Genomic DNA, 13,251 nt, shown 5'->3' with positions numbered 1-13,251 from the left:
GTATGACCATCTCCCGCAAAAACCAATTAGATCTTGTTTTTTTTTCATTCTAAAATTTTCTATTTCTAATTTTTTCCAGTACTTTCAAATTCTGTGTTTCTAGTTTTCCTTAATTTCACAGTTACTATCAAAGGAATTTGCATATCTTGTCTTTACAAATGTTTTCATAATATTGCTATTTTGTACTTTTTATCTTCTTTCTTAAATATTCTGCTATAAGCTTTCCAGTTTTATTATTCATTCCAAAGAAATAACTTCTGGTTTTGCCCTCAATATCACATTTTAAAATTTCACCTCTGCTTTTTATTTACTGGTTTCTTTTTACTTTGAGTGTATCTTGTTTTTCTTTCATTTTTTTTGAGATACAACCTTGGCGCATGCCATACTGCTTTTTAAAAATATTTTACCTATTCTTTCAGAATATCACAATGTATTTTGAGCATATTCAGAACTCCTCCTCTATCGCATCTCAAATCTACCCTATCTGCCTAACCCTTCACTTCATGTCTATTATTTATTTATTGGCCTGAGTTTGTGTTCCCCAAATACTCCTGCCTGTGGGGCCATCCCCTGGAGCATGGTTAACCTAACCAGTATTACAACCTTTGTGGAAACTGACTCTCCATCTCCCAGCAGCTATCAATTGCCAATAGTTCCTCAGTTAGGGCTTGGGCTTTGTGCCCCTGCCCCATCTATGCTGACATTTTGTCTGACTTGACCTTGACCAGGTCTGTGCATGCTGTGACAAAACCTGTGAGTTCATATGTGCAAGTGTCCTGTTATGTCTAGAAAACACAGTCTCCTTGTATTTATCTACTTCTGGCTCTTAGAATCTTTCTGTTCCCCTCTTCCACAATGATCCCCGAGCTTCAGCATGATATGGGTACCACATTTAGAGCTGAGCGTTCTGTCTTTTCTGTCTGCTTGTTGACCAGTTGTGGGTTGCCACCTGCTGCAGGAAAATGCTTCTCTGGTGAGAGTTGAGAGAGGCACTAATCAATGGGTATAATGGCAACTCGTTAGGAGTAGTTTACTACTATGTCCATTTCTCAGGATAATAGTAGTTGGTTCTTCCTCACGGTCTGTGACTTGTTCAGTCACAGGTTCTTGGTCCTGGTAACAGTGCCAGGTATGGGCTCCATCCTGTGAATCAGGCCTTAACTCCAATCATAAAATGGTTAAATGGGGTGCTGAATATGAATTCTAATTGGTTTTTTTCCCCTAATGTAAGCACGTAATTAAGAGCATTCATTTTCCCTCTAAGTAACAGTTGTCCTACACTCAGTTATGCTAGAACTCCTATTGTCTGTATTAAATATTTAAATATTTTCATTATGATATGTTCTCTGATCCATGAATTATTTATAAACAGTGAATTTAAAAATCTTTTTATCTATTATTTCCAACTTTATTGAATTATAATCATAGAAAACTAATTACAACATGTGGACATTACTTAGAACTTTCTACATGGCCATTGTTTCTTAAATATTTTATATTGTCTTCATAATAATGCCTATAGCAGTGTTGTATATATTCTTCAGGTCAAGTATTGACTTTTTTGTTGTTGTTGTACAGATTCTCTGTACCCAAGTTTAGAATTATCTTTTGTAAGTGAATTGAACATTGTATCATTAGTGACAGTAGTGCCAATGTTATACTTTATTTTGTCTAAGTTCAATATAACTTTATCAACTTTCTTCTAATCATTCTTTACCTGGGATATACTTTCCTTTTAAACTAATTTTTGAAATTTTTATTTTTATGTGCACGCTACAGTGATTTTATGTGCATCATATTCATACAGGAGCCTGAACAGCACAGAAGATGGCATGACATCCTCTGGAAGTGGAGTTGCAGATGTGAGCCACCATATGGGTGATGGAAATTGGACCCAGGTCCTCTGCAAGGGAGTAAGTGCCCTTAACTGCCTAAGCTATCTCCACAGTCCCTGGAATATAATATTTTCAACCACTCTGGAAGTTGTCTAATTACACACACACATACACACACACACATGCAGTCCTCACTTGTGTTGAGAAGGTGTTCAAGAGCCCATGTGGAGGCTTAAAACTACAAGTAGAATCAGACCCTAGATAGACAAAGCTATTTCACATGTGTATATATGACAAAGTTTATAAATGATCTTGGTAAGAGCTTAATAACATAATAAGCTAGAATGTTAGCAATACTCAGTAATTTGAATGTGATCTTCAGACTCGTGTACCTGAAATTATATTAAACAGAACCACAGACAAGGGGCTTCTGTGGTTGGATTCTGTATTGCAATAAGGTAGCACAGCTTTTACCTTTAAATGCTACCAGATTTCCACTTAGTATATTTTTATTTAGGATTATTACTGATATATATGAATGCATTTATGCTGCCTTATGCTGTGTTTGTGGGTTTTTTTTTTCTTTTCCTTATCAAACATATCAGCTGTTTAATTAGGTTCTTGGTAAGAAATTTAGAACACCAATTTGAGTGGAGACATTTCATTTGTCAGAGCAAAGAGGAATCACAGGTAGCCTTTGAGCTGAGGAAAAGCTTTGATCTTCAGCAAAATTTGCGAGTCCACAGTTTTCTGGTCAACCTTGTGCTGCTTTGTAACCTGATATTTTTCCTTCTTGGTGTGGAAGTTCTTACCTTTCTGGTGTTGGGGCTTCTGTAGCTTCCTGAAGTAAGGTGAGGAGAGGTGTTGGAGAATTGTCACATTGCTGATGCGACTCTTGTGGAGGTGGCTATGACACATTTCTGCTGTTTTCTATGAAGAGGAACTCAGTTGAGGGCAAGAGGTCCAGTTACAAGTATCAAGTCACGGCCCAGCTGCTTCGGGAAACTGCTCTCTTGTGCCCCTGTGGTGCTGGTGAGGTGAGAATGATCAGGATGGTCCTGGGGTGATGCTGGTATGCCGTTTTCTGAGGAGCTGACTGGAGGACTTTTTGCTATGGCTCAGCAGCTTCTGAGCATATCTTCAGTAAGATAGTTACCGAGGCATTTTGAGAAGCTTAACCACCCAGTTGCCATCACTCTTGACACCACCAACAGGTTTTGCGACAGTAGCAAGAATCTTTTTCCTCCTCAACCTTGGATTTAGTGGCTGAGCACTGCCTTTTCTGCAGAGCCTTTCTGAGATACATGGCAGATGGGGGGGGGGGGGGCACCTGCCAATTCCTCTAACCAGCACAGGGTTTCCACTGCAGTGGTCCCTTCTGCTTTTCCCCTTCAGGCTCTCCCTTTCCATCTGTGCCTGCTTTGGCATCAGCACCAGCCTCCTTACAAGTTTCTTTTTTGTGTGTTGGGCTTCTTGACTTTTTCCGCCTGCCATCTTGCAAGAGAACTAAGGTTCCCGATGTTTTCTCTTTTTTAAAAAAAGTTTTAAATTACATTATTTGTGTGTGTGTGTGTGTGTGTGTGTGTGTGTGAGCATATAAGTGCACATGCTATGTGTCAAGGTCAGAGAACAACTTGCAGGGAGGAACTGGTTCTCTCTTGCCATTGGGCCTCAAAGATAGACCTCAGGTTCAATCAACTCAAGGTTGTCAGGCTTGGTGAGTCTTTACCCACTGAACCATCTCAACTGTCCCCATTTTTTCTTACTCTTTTCTCACCATGTCATCTTTTCCAGCCATTTATTTACTTATTTATTTATTTATTTAGCTTTTTGGAGACAAGGTCTCCTTGTAGCCCCAGCTGTCCTGGAACTCACTGTGTAGGCCAGGCTGGTCTTGAACAGAGACAGATCTACCTCTGCCTCTCAAGTGCTAGGATGAAAGCTGTGCAAAATTATTTTTTTTAAGGCTTTGTCCAATCCTAGTTTTTAACCCTACGAATTTGGAGGTCACACACTTCTCTTACTGGTCACTATGGAAATGTTAAAATGCACTCCAGGATTTGAAAGATGAGCTGTGTGGCCCTCTTCCTCTGCTCAGTCTCTTGCTTTTCTGGGCTCACTGTTTATGTACCTCTCTGTTTGGCCACTGCCCCAGCCTGGGTATCAGCCAGGCCCGAGCATCTCTCTCCTCAGTGCCTCTTCCTTTATCTCTTTCTTCTACTGCTGAACTTTCACAGCTGGTCTTGCTCTCTAACTTGGAAACAAGATCCTCTCAGTAGTCCTCACGGATTGGGAGGGGCTAGCAGGTACAATAGGAATAATTAGCATACAAATGTCAATTATAAGTTGTACCTGTTATCTAGACCACCTCTATGTAGAAACAACCCTCTCTGTGAGTCTGATGAGTGTGAAGGGGGTCCAAATGAAGCTGGATAATTTAAGGCAGGTAGAAAAGCACTTCTCAGAAAGCCTGTTGCTCATTTTCCCCCTTTTGAAAAGGTTCTGAATGGCTGATTGTGACTGTCAGCATGCAGACTTGTCTGCACTGTATCATCCCGGTCCCCAGCTGTTTTGCAAGCAGGTGGCAGTTGACCTGTTCCCAGTGACTCAAAACTACTGTAATCGAGAACCTTGGGTGGGCCTGGTGCTTATCCCTCAAACAGAGCTCACTACCATGGAACAGAGCTCATGGCCATGGCTATACCGTGCTTGTTGGTGGAAGGTAAATTGTTCATGGAGCCTTCAGTAGTCTATACTCTCTTTAGGATTTTGATGTCCAATTTCCATGTTAGACTTTTTGTTCATAGCTTGGCACAGACCTCATTAATATTACCCGCCTCTTAACCCTTTTAAAGAGCCAAGCATTGAAAAACAGTGTTAAAGTTATCTGGCCAGCTCAATGAGTCACAGCTAGAACTCAAATACATAAAAAGGTTTTATTCCTTTCCATGTTCTGCAGTGCCAATATTCAGTATCAGTATTCTCACAAAATAAGTGATTCTTCATGATTGCTTTTCCAATACTTTTCCCATGGGGCACTTTCCAACAGTTTTCCCTCCCAAGTTGTTTGAGTAGTGGCTGACAGGATTCTTGTGAACTGGCAATTATGTCAAAACGATTTAATCAGTGCTTGAGTTGGGCTGGCATTGCTCTTAGAAGACCATTTTTTTTGGAATGACATTCCCGTAAGCATTGGTTAAATAATTAGACCTCCACACTCTTTTCCCACAAGGACTCTCAGAAGTACCGTTAGCTACTCAGAGCCTTGGAGACGTAGCTTTGGCAGCACTGTAAGCACCAGAACCCTGTTAAACAAAGCTCAAAATCTAAGATGAGAGTCGGCATTTCCTGTCCTCGGGAACCATTCCTCCACTGACATTGTCAAGAGCTTTGCATACACAGTAAATCAAGGAGGACCTGGGATTTTTTGATTGACATCAGACACTATTCCAGCATCACATGTCAAAGGATGATTGGCAGGGTTTCCTTCATTTATAGGACATAGGGATCCTCCTTCAGGCCACAGGCATGATGGGAAACTTGTTTCTTCTGCAATCTGCAACTGGCAGGTACATTAAGAAGGAATGTTAAAAGGCCAGGGAGATGGCTTGCTGAGTAAACTGCTTGCTGTGTAGGCATGAAGACCTGAGTTCAGATCCCCAGCACATACGTAAAAGTCAGGCATGGCAGTCTGGTGCATATTTATAACTCTAGCACTGGTAGGGCAGAGACAAGCAGATCCTGGGGGCTTGTTGGCTCTAGGTCCAGTGAGAGACATAGTCTCAAAAAATAAGGTGGAGGGTAAAAGAAGATTCCTGAAGCCCACTACTGGCCTATACACACCCTTAGACATACAGATAAGACTCAGACACAGACACATACACAGGCAAATACACCAGGACACACAGATGCCAAATACAAGAAAAATTAAAAATAAAGCTTATAAAAATTAGTGCTAGAGTTTGAAATGCTGATTAAATGGATAGTAAAAATCAATGCAGCTGCTTTTCAGTCATGTCCACCTGATTTATGAGAGCCTAACAAGGGGAGAGTTATGACATCAGCAGATGTGGGGTGCAGATCTTGGCAGAGAAGTAAAGGAATTGTCTGTTGTCCTCATGCAGCATGAACGAGGTCAGGAGGTCTTGGTATCTCTGGGCATCTGCTGCTGTTCCTGGTTCTGCCTATTTAGTGGCACGTTCTGCTGTGGTTGCCTGTAGTTTGCCTTTCCCTGTGGGCACACCACCTCAAATCTGCAATTCCTTCTTTAGAAAAGGGAATTCATATCTATGTCACAGAGCCACTATGTGAATGATGTTTTGTGTGTCCCCACAGTGCACTGCCTCCACATACTGTTCTATACCATTGGCTGCTGTTTCTTGAGTATTACAACCAGGCTATACAGTCCCAAAAATGAAGGTTTTGATCCTTTAGTGTGGTTTCTGGTACTTGACACCAAGTAGGCACTGGGGGATGACTCGTTTGGACAGGCTCTCCTCACAAAATGAACTGATGATGTGTCCACACAAGCCAGTGATGCAGAAGTTTAACAACAAATCATAATTTCTTGTCTAAAAGATTTTAATACCCAGTTACAGATATCCACAGGGAAGTAACAAGATTAAGTACACTGTTACTGTGATAGTAGCTAACATTTATTGGGTACCAGCCACGGACCAGACAATGAGCTAAGCCCTTCGATGGCATCTTTCATATAAGGATTCCCACAATGCTCTATATAGACATGAAGGAACTGAGGCCTAGTGAACACAATTGTTAAGCCCATGAGACCTGCTGGCGTACAAACTCAGGATGGCTGATTCCCAGGCTTATGGCATCTTCTGGTTACAATAAAGAAGTACAATCTTCCTCCCCATCTCTCCTCTTCTTGCCACCTATAAAGCCTGAAGTAATGGAGAACAGTGGGGAGATGACTGAAGAGAGGAGGCGTCTATGTATGCCAGACACCAGACAGCGGCTTGTCAATTTCTCCTAGTTTTGAATAACACGAAAAGAAAGCATGGAATTTAGAGATCTGGCAAACCAAACTCTAAAAAATTTTCCCTACATGTAAAGAAATATTGAAAATCTTGAAAATTTAATTAATTGTATGATGTTAGAACTTTGATCATGTCATTCAACCTTGTTTAAATTGTTTTCATGATACAATTTTCACTTGATTTGCAAGTATTGAGAGTCAGACTTAGCTAAATCACTCCAGGTAGTGCTGGAGAGGCTCTGGGGAGGAGGGCCAACCATCTTGGCTTTGGTGCTGGCTTCCAAAGAAAGTCCTTGTAGAATCACTTAAGCCATTGTAATATCCCCCACGCCCCAAATCAATGCAATATATGTGCTCAGGGCAAGGAACAGAGGAGAAGATACATTGTAATTATTTGTCAGTGTTTAACATGGAGAAATGAAGATATTTCATAAATTCCAAAAGTTAATTTTCCAATATTTAAGAGTCTAATTAAAATCTTCTAGGGTAAATGCAAAACTTATTGGTGTCACTGTTGGCAGAAGACTGTTGTTCAATATTCTTTGTGCGTGGTGAACTGGACAGTATTCTACTTGTAATGCTGAAAGGACCATGCTCTCAAAAACATTTCCTGTGTCTGGCATGTGGGTGTTTTGAAAGACTCCAGCAACAATAATTTCAGTAGAAAAGCAAACACATTGTACATGTCTATAAATCCATGGGAACCAAGGACAAAGTAAGATCGGAGTATGGAAAAAATGAAGCACATTTAAGTGGGGCTTGGGGCTCACAGGGTATCACTCTGTTTCAGTACTCTGAGTTGGTGGCATTCAATGCCTTTAGCATTTTGCAAACCTCTGTAGTTCTTCCTCAGTCCACACTCCAGTTATTCTCTAAGACTCTCCCTCAATGAATCTCAAATTATGTCTAATGCAAAGATAAAGATAAAATGTACATAACAAGCTTTCCTAACCATTTTGTATTTGGCATCTGCTGCCTTCTAGACTGAACTTTTAAAATACTTTATAGCAGCTAATTGAACCTGAGTGAACAGTTCTAATGAAATAAGTTGTAGGGTTAAGAGGTGGCACTGCGATGTATATAAATTGGTGGTGCCCTTGCAGATCTGATAAACAGCCATACTTCCCTGAGCTTATGCAAAACAGCAACTGTAGAAGCATATTGCAGAAAACTAAATTATACATGAAGTCATTAAGCCTCACCCTTCACTTCTGATTGAAGGATTGCTGTATCGTCAGTGGGAGCAGACACAAAATGAAAAAATAAATAAATGAAAGACCTGATCGCATTACACATTTCAGTGGAAATGTAATTGCTTAGAAGTTCACTTGAAGTTCTCGGGGATGTGCAAAATTGCATGTCGCTGCTGAAAATAAGAGAGGGGCCAGAAGACACCATCGTGGCAGATTTGGAAATGTGATCCTTGTGTATGGTACGGGTTCAGGAGGCAGAAGAAGGGGGCTTGGCATAGGTGCCAACATACCCATATCCGTCTCCACATTCCAACCAGCCCTGGATTCTCCCAGATGCTTAAACTCTTTCTCTTGACCTGTTTTTTTGACTTGAAGGTACATTTATATCCATAGCCAGTACTATTTCCTTTTCTTTCCAAAGGAGTTTAACAACTGCCTCTTTGAAAGCAAGCCTGACATGATAAACTCTTTAGCAGGGCTATGAATGCTCCTCTTTCTAAGATAGTATTTCCTAGGAAATGTGAGCACCCGTCAAGGATGATCTGGCCTTCAGTACTGTGAAATGTGAGGGTGCAGCAATGACCTTTCTTAAGGTTACCTTCCTGGACGAGGAAGGCCAAATGGAAAAGCGTGAAGTGGGCATCAGAAGACGACTTCACAGGCCTGAGGCCTCTTCAGCCAGCAGAGCTAAGGAAAGGCAGCCACCCGTTCCAGACTCTTAATTAACTACTAGGACTCTGCAAATTGCTGCTGGCTCTTCAGCAGCATCATATCATTCTTAATTAATTCTGGCTGCTGGAGGAACCTTCACCAGGCCATTACAAAGCAAGACTGACCCTCAGAGTTGGTTAATGCCTGCTGAGCCCACACTCTACACTGGTTTTCATTTGACACAGGTCTGGAAGTCTGGGGTGGTGCACTGTTTCTGTCTCTGTGGATCTTGCTCATGCTGTTTTGTGTTGGGAAGGGTTTGCTTTAACCTACATATCACAGGTCAGGAATGTTGAGAAAAATGCCTTCTTTGCATGAACTGTGGCTTCACTAAGAAATCACTGATAATGATACTTCAAAAAAGTAAAGTGAATGTTAACTATGGGAAGGGTGTTTCAAGAAGCAGGGGTTGTATGTGCACCTGCAGCTTGAACATCAACCTGCGGAAGAAGAAACTCCACTCCATGGTTTTGCGTGTCTGGTTCATGTTGTTTGTGCTTCACGTATCCTAATACTTCAGGAAGCTTTTCCTCTGTGTTTTCTTATAGATGTGTCACTATTTCAGGTCTTCCATTTAAGTCTTTACACCACCCCAAGTTAATTTTTGTCTGTGGTCTGAAAAAGGGCTCCGATTTAATTCCTTTCCAATTTACCAAAATGCCACTGGATTTTGATAGGGTCTACAATGAATTCACAAATTGCTTTGGGTAGTAGGAACATTTTAACCACTTAAAAATATTTTTAACAATGCTAGCTTTGTATAATTACTTGACACTTTTAACATTTCAAAATTCCTTTGTTTTTATTTTATAGGTTCTTAATACTAAAGTAAGTGAATGAATTGCTGTTCATTATTTCCTTCTTTTTTCTTGTTTAGATATACGCCGCTACTCTACACCTTTTGAATAGAGAATGTAATCAATTTATGTTTAAAATGTAGGTCATTAGGTAAGGGTTTGCTACTTCCATTTGCTTTACTGCCTTGTTCTATAGTTTCTGTTTGCAGTCTTCCTCTGTGACTTGCTGGGGTTTTCTGCTGGTGACATGCTTTTATTTTTCCCTCACATTGTTTTGCATCTAACATAGATTATAGTATATTATTTTAAACTATTGACAACCTGAATTTCATGAGGGAAATTCTACCCTTCTATTTCTCCCTCCTCTCACATTTTACATAATCAACTACAAAATTTACATCTTTTGTGGACATGAATTCCTTCAGCCTATTTATGTCATGGAAGATTTTTCTTTCTTCTTCGACTATAATAGACATTTTGGCTGGGTATAGTAACATGGGTTGGCATCTGTGGTCATTTAAAACTGGGAATACTTTGGTCCAGGCTCTTCTGGCTTTCATAGTTTGCACTGAAAAGTCAGCTGTAATCCTAACGGGTTTTCGTTTATATGTGACTTTTTTTTGTTTTGCAGCTTTCAGTATTGTCTCTTTGTTCTGTATGTTTAGTGTTTTTACTATGATGTGCTGTGGAGAGTTTCTTTTTTGGTCCAGTCTGTTTGTTGTTCTGTATGCTTCTTGTATTTGTATGGGCATGTCTTTCCTTAATTTTGGGAAATTTTCTTCTATGATTCTGTTGAGGATCTGGTTCATGCCATTATCTCAGGATTCTTCTCCTTCCTGTATGCCTATGATTCGTAAGTTTGGTCTTTTTCTGGTGTCACACAATTCCTGCATAGTCCATTCTTGTGCTTTCTTAAATTTTTCATAATCTTTGCTTGAGTGGTCTAATTTGTCCATTTCATCTCCCAGTCTTGATAATCTGTTTTTCATCTCATTCATCCTATTGGTGAGGCTTTCTCCTGTCATTTCTAATTCACTCATTGAGTGTTTAACTTCCTTGTTCATTTCAGCCTGAGTATTCTTCAATATTCCTAACTCTTTTCTGAATTCATTCAGAAGTTTATCCCTTTCTTCCTTCAGTTCTTTGATTTATTTGTTTGTGTGTTCTTTAAATTCACTGAATTCTTTTATCATGTTTATAATCGTTCTTTTGGGTTCCACATCCTGCATTATCTGTAGGGGGGTTTTATTGTCCTCCCTCTCTTGTCGTTTTGTTTTTTTTTGTTTGTTTGTTCTTCATGTTACTATTTATTATCTATTATTCAGACATGTGAGTTTCTTTTGTAGTTTCTGACTCTAGTGTGAGGCTCAAGCCTTCAAGTTTAGGTCTGCTTCTTTTTGTAAGCTTTATGTGTCTTTGTGGTTTACTTTTTGGGCATGAAAAGCTGGTTCCTCTAAGCTTCCGGTTTTCTCTTTTGATTTTATATTGGAGTGGCCAGATTGCTCTTGTCTTCAGGGGTTCCCACAGAGGCCCAATTTGGATTAGGATCAGATGTTCTCTGGCTTTCTCCTAAGGTATGGATCCCTCCAGGAAAGATTTTGGCCTCAGGAATTTTGGCATTGGACTGGCCTGGGAGCAGGGCCCAGGAAAGATGCTGGTCTAGGGCAGATGGTGGCTGTGCAAAGGCAGAGATGCAAAGGCAGATGGGGGCAGGAAGCAGCCCCAAGGACTCCTGGGGACTGCACTGAGAAGCTGGGTTGTTCTGGATGAAAAGGATCAGGAAGAGGAAAGGTCAGCCCCTGCATCCTGAAAGAGGCTGGCAAGTGGTACAGGCCCAGGGAAGCAGAGGGAGGTGAGGGAGCAGCCAGACCTGGAAGCAGTGCTCCTGGGGACCAGAAAAGGCACTGAGTTAGTCTTGATGAAAAGGATCAGGAACAAAAAGATCATCCACCATGATCAAGTACGGCTTTATCCCAGAGATTCAGGGATGGTTTAATAAATGTAAGTCAAAAAGCATCATGAATCATATAAATGGGCTCAAACATAAGAACCACATGCTCAATAGATGTAGAGAAGGCCTTTGACAAAATTAAACATGCATTTTTGTTCAAAGTCCTAGAGGGAATTGAACTAGAGAGAATATGCCTCAACATAATTAAAGCCATATATAACAAACCCACAGCCAACATCATTCTAAATGGAGAAAAACTGGAAGCATTCCCACTGAAATCAGGAACCAGATAAGGCTGTCCACTATCACCACTTCCCTTTTAGCAGAGTGCTTAAAACTCTTGCAAGAGCAATAAGAGCAGGAAATTGAGTAATAATTGGAAAAGAAGAGAACAAATTGTCCCTTTTTGTAGATGATATGATATTGTATCTAAGAGATGCCAAAAATTCCACCAGAAAACTCCTAGAAATTATTAACACATTCAGTAAAGTGACAGGTTACATAATTACCCTATAAAAGTCTGGAGCCTTTCTATATACCAATAACAAGCAATCAGAGAAAGAGTACATGGAAACACTCCCCTTCACAATAGCTGCAAAAAAATAAAATATCTCGAAATAAACCTGACCAAAGACATTAAAGACCTCTACAATGAAAATTTTAAAACTTTAGGAAAGAGACTGAGGAAGACATGAGAAGATGGAAGGACCTCTCATGCTCATGGATTAGAAGAATTAATATTGTGAAAATGACCATCCTACCAAAAGTCATTTATAGATTCAATGCAATGCTACTCAAAATCCCCATGACAATTTTCACAGAATTGGGGAAAAAATCCCAAGATTCAGAGGACGCACAAAAGACCTCGGATAGCCAAAGCAACCCTGAGCACTAAGAGCAATGCCGGGGGATTACTATACCCGATTTTAAGCTGTATTACAGAGCTATAGTCATAAAAACAACATGGCACTGGCACAAAAATAGACCCATAGATCAATGGAAAAAAATTGAAGACCCAAATACGAGTAAATGCAATTTCAGCCACCTGATATTTGACAAAGGGGCCAAGAACATTCACTGGAGGAAAGACAGCATGTTCAGCAAATGGTGCTGGCAAAACTGGATCTCCACCTGCAGAAGAATGAAATTAAACCCTTAATCTTTCACCTTGCACAAAAGTCAATTCCAAATGGCTCCAAGACCTGAATGTAAAGCCTGAAACTCTGAAAGGGTTAGAAGAAAACATTGGGAAAAACCTAGAAGATATAGGTGTAGGAAAGGATTTTCTAAACCGGACATCAATTGCTCAGGAAACAAGGGGAAGAATCAACAAATGGGACCTCATTAAACTAAAAAGCTTCTGTACATCAAAGCAGGCAACCAGGGAAGTGAAGAGAAAATCCACAGAATGGGAGAAAATCTTCACCAGTGACACATCTGACAGAGGTTTAACATCCAGAATATGTAATGAACTCGAAAAACAGAGAATCAAGACAAGAAGTAATCCAATTAAAAGATGAGATAAGGAGCTGAACAGAATGTTCTCAAAAGAAGAAGTAAAGATGTCTAAGAAGCATCTTCAAAGATGTTCAATGTCATTAGTAATTAGGGAAATGCAAATTAAAACCACTTTAAGATTTGACCTTACCCTAGTCAGACTGGCTAAAATCAAGAGAACAAATGATACCAAATGTTGGAGAGGATGTGGGGAAAGGAGAACACTCATCCACTGCTGGTGGGGCTGTAAACTTGTTCAACCCCTATA

The 13,251-nt window shown here is 40.2% G+C and overlaps 1 protein-coding gene and 1 pseudogene across 4 annotated transcripts in view; both read right to left on the bottom strand.

Annotated features, from left to right (window-relative positions):
* Ptprm (protein tyrosine phosphatase receptor type M) overlaps window positions 1–13,251 on the bottom strand; it is a 794,765-nt gene that overhangs the window by 136,568 nt on the left and 644,946 nt on the right. The gene's annotated exons all lie outside the window — the stretch shown is intronic.
* LOC115070646 lies at window positions 2,469–3,377 on the bottom strand (annotated as a pseudogene).

The sequence above is a fragment of the Nannospalax galili genome, unplaced genomic scaffold, assembly GCF_000622305.1.
Source record: "Nannospalax galili isolate Female #2095 unplaced genomic scaffold, S.galili_v1.0 scaffold155, whole genome shotgun sequence".
Lineage (NCBI taxonomy): Eukaryota > Metazoa > Chordata > Mammalia > Rodentia > Spalacidae > Nannospalax > Nannospalax galili.
Note: the sequence above shows the minus strand (reverse complement) of the source record. Positions and strands in the feature narration are given on the sequence as shown.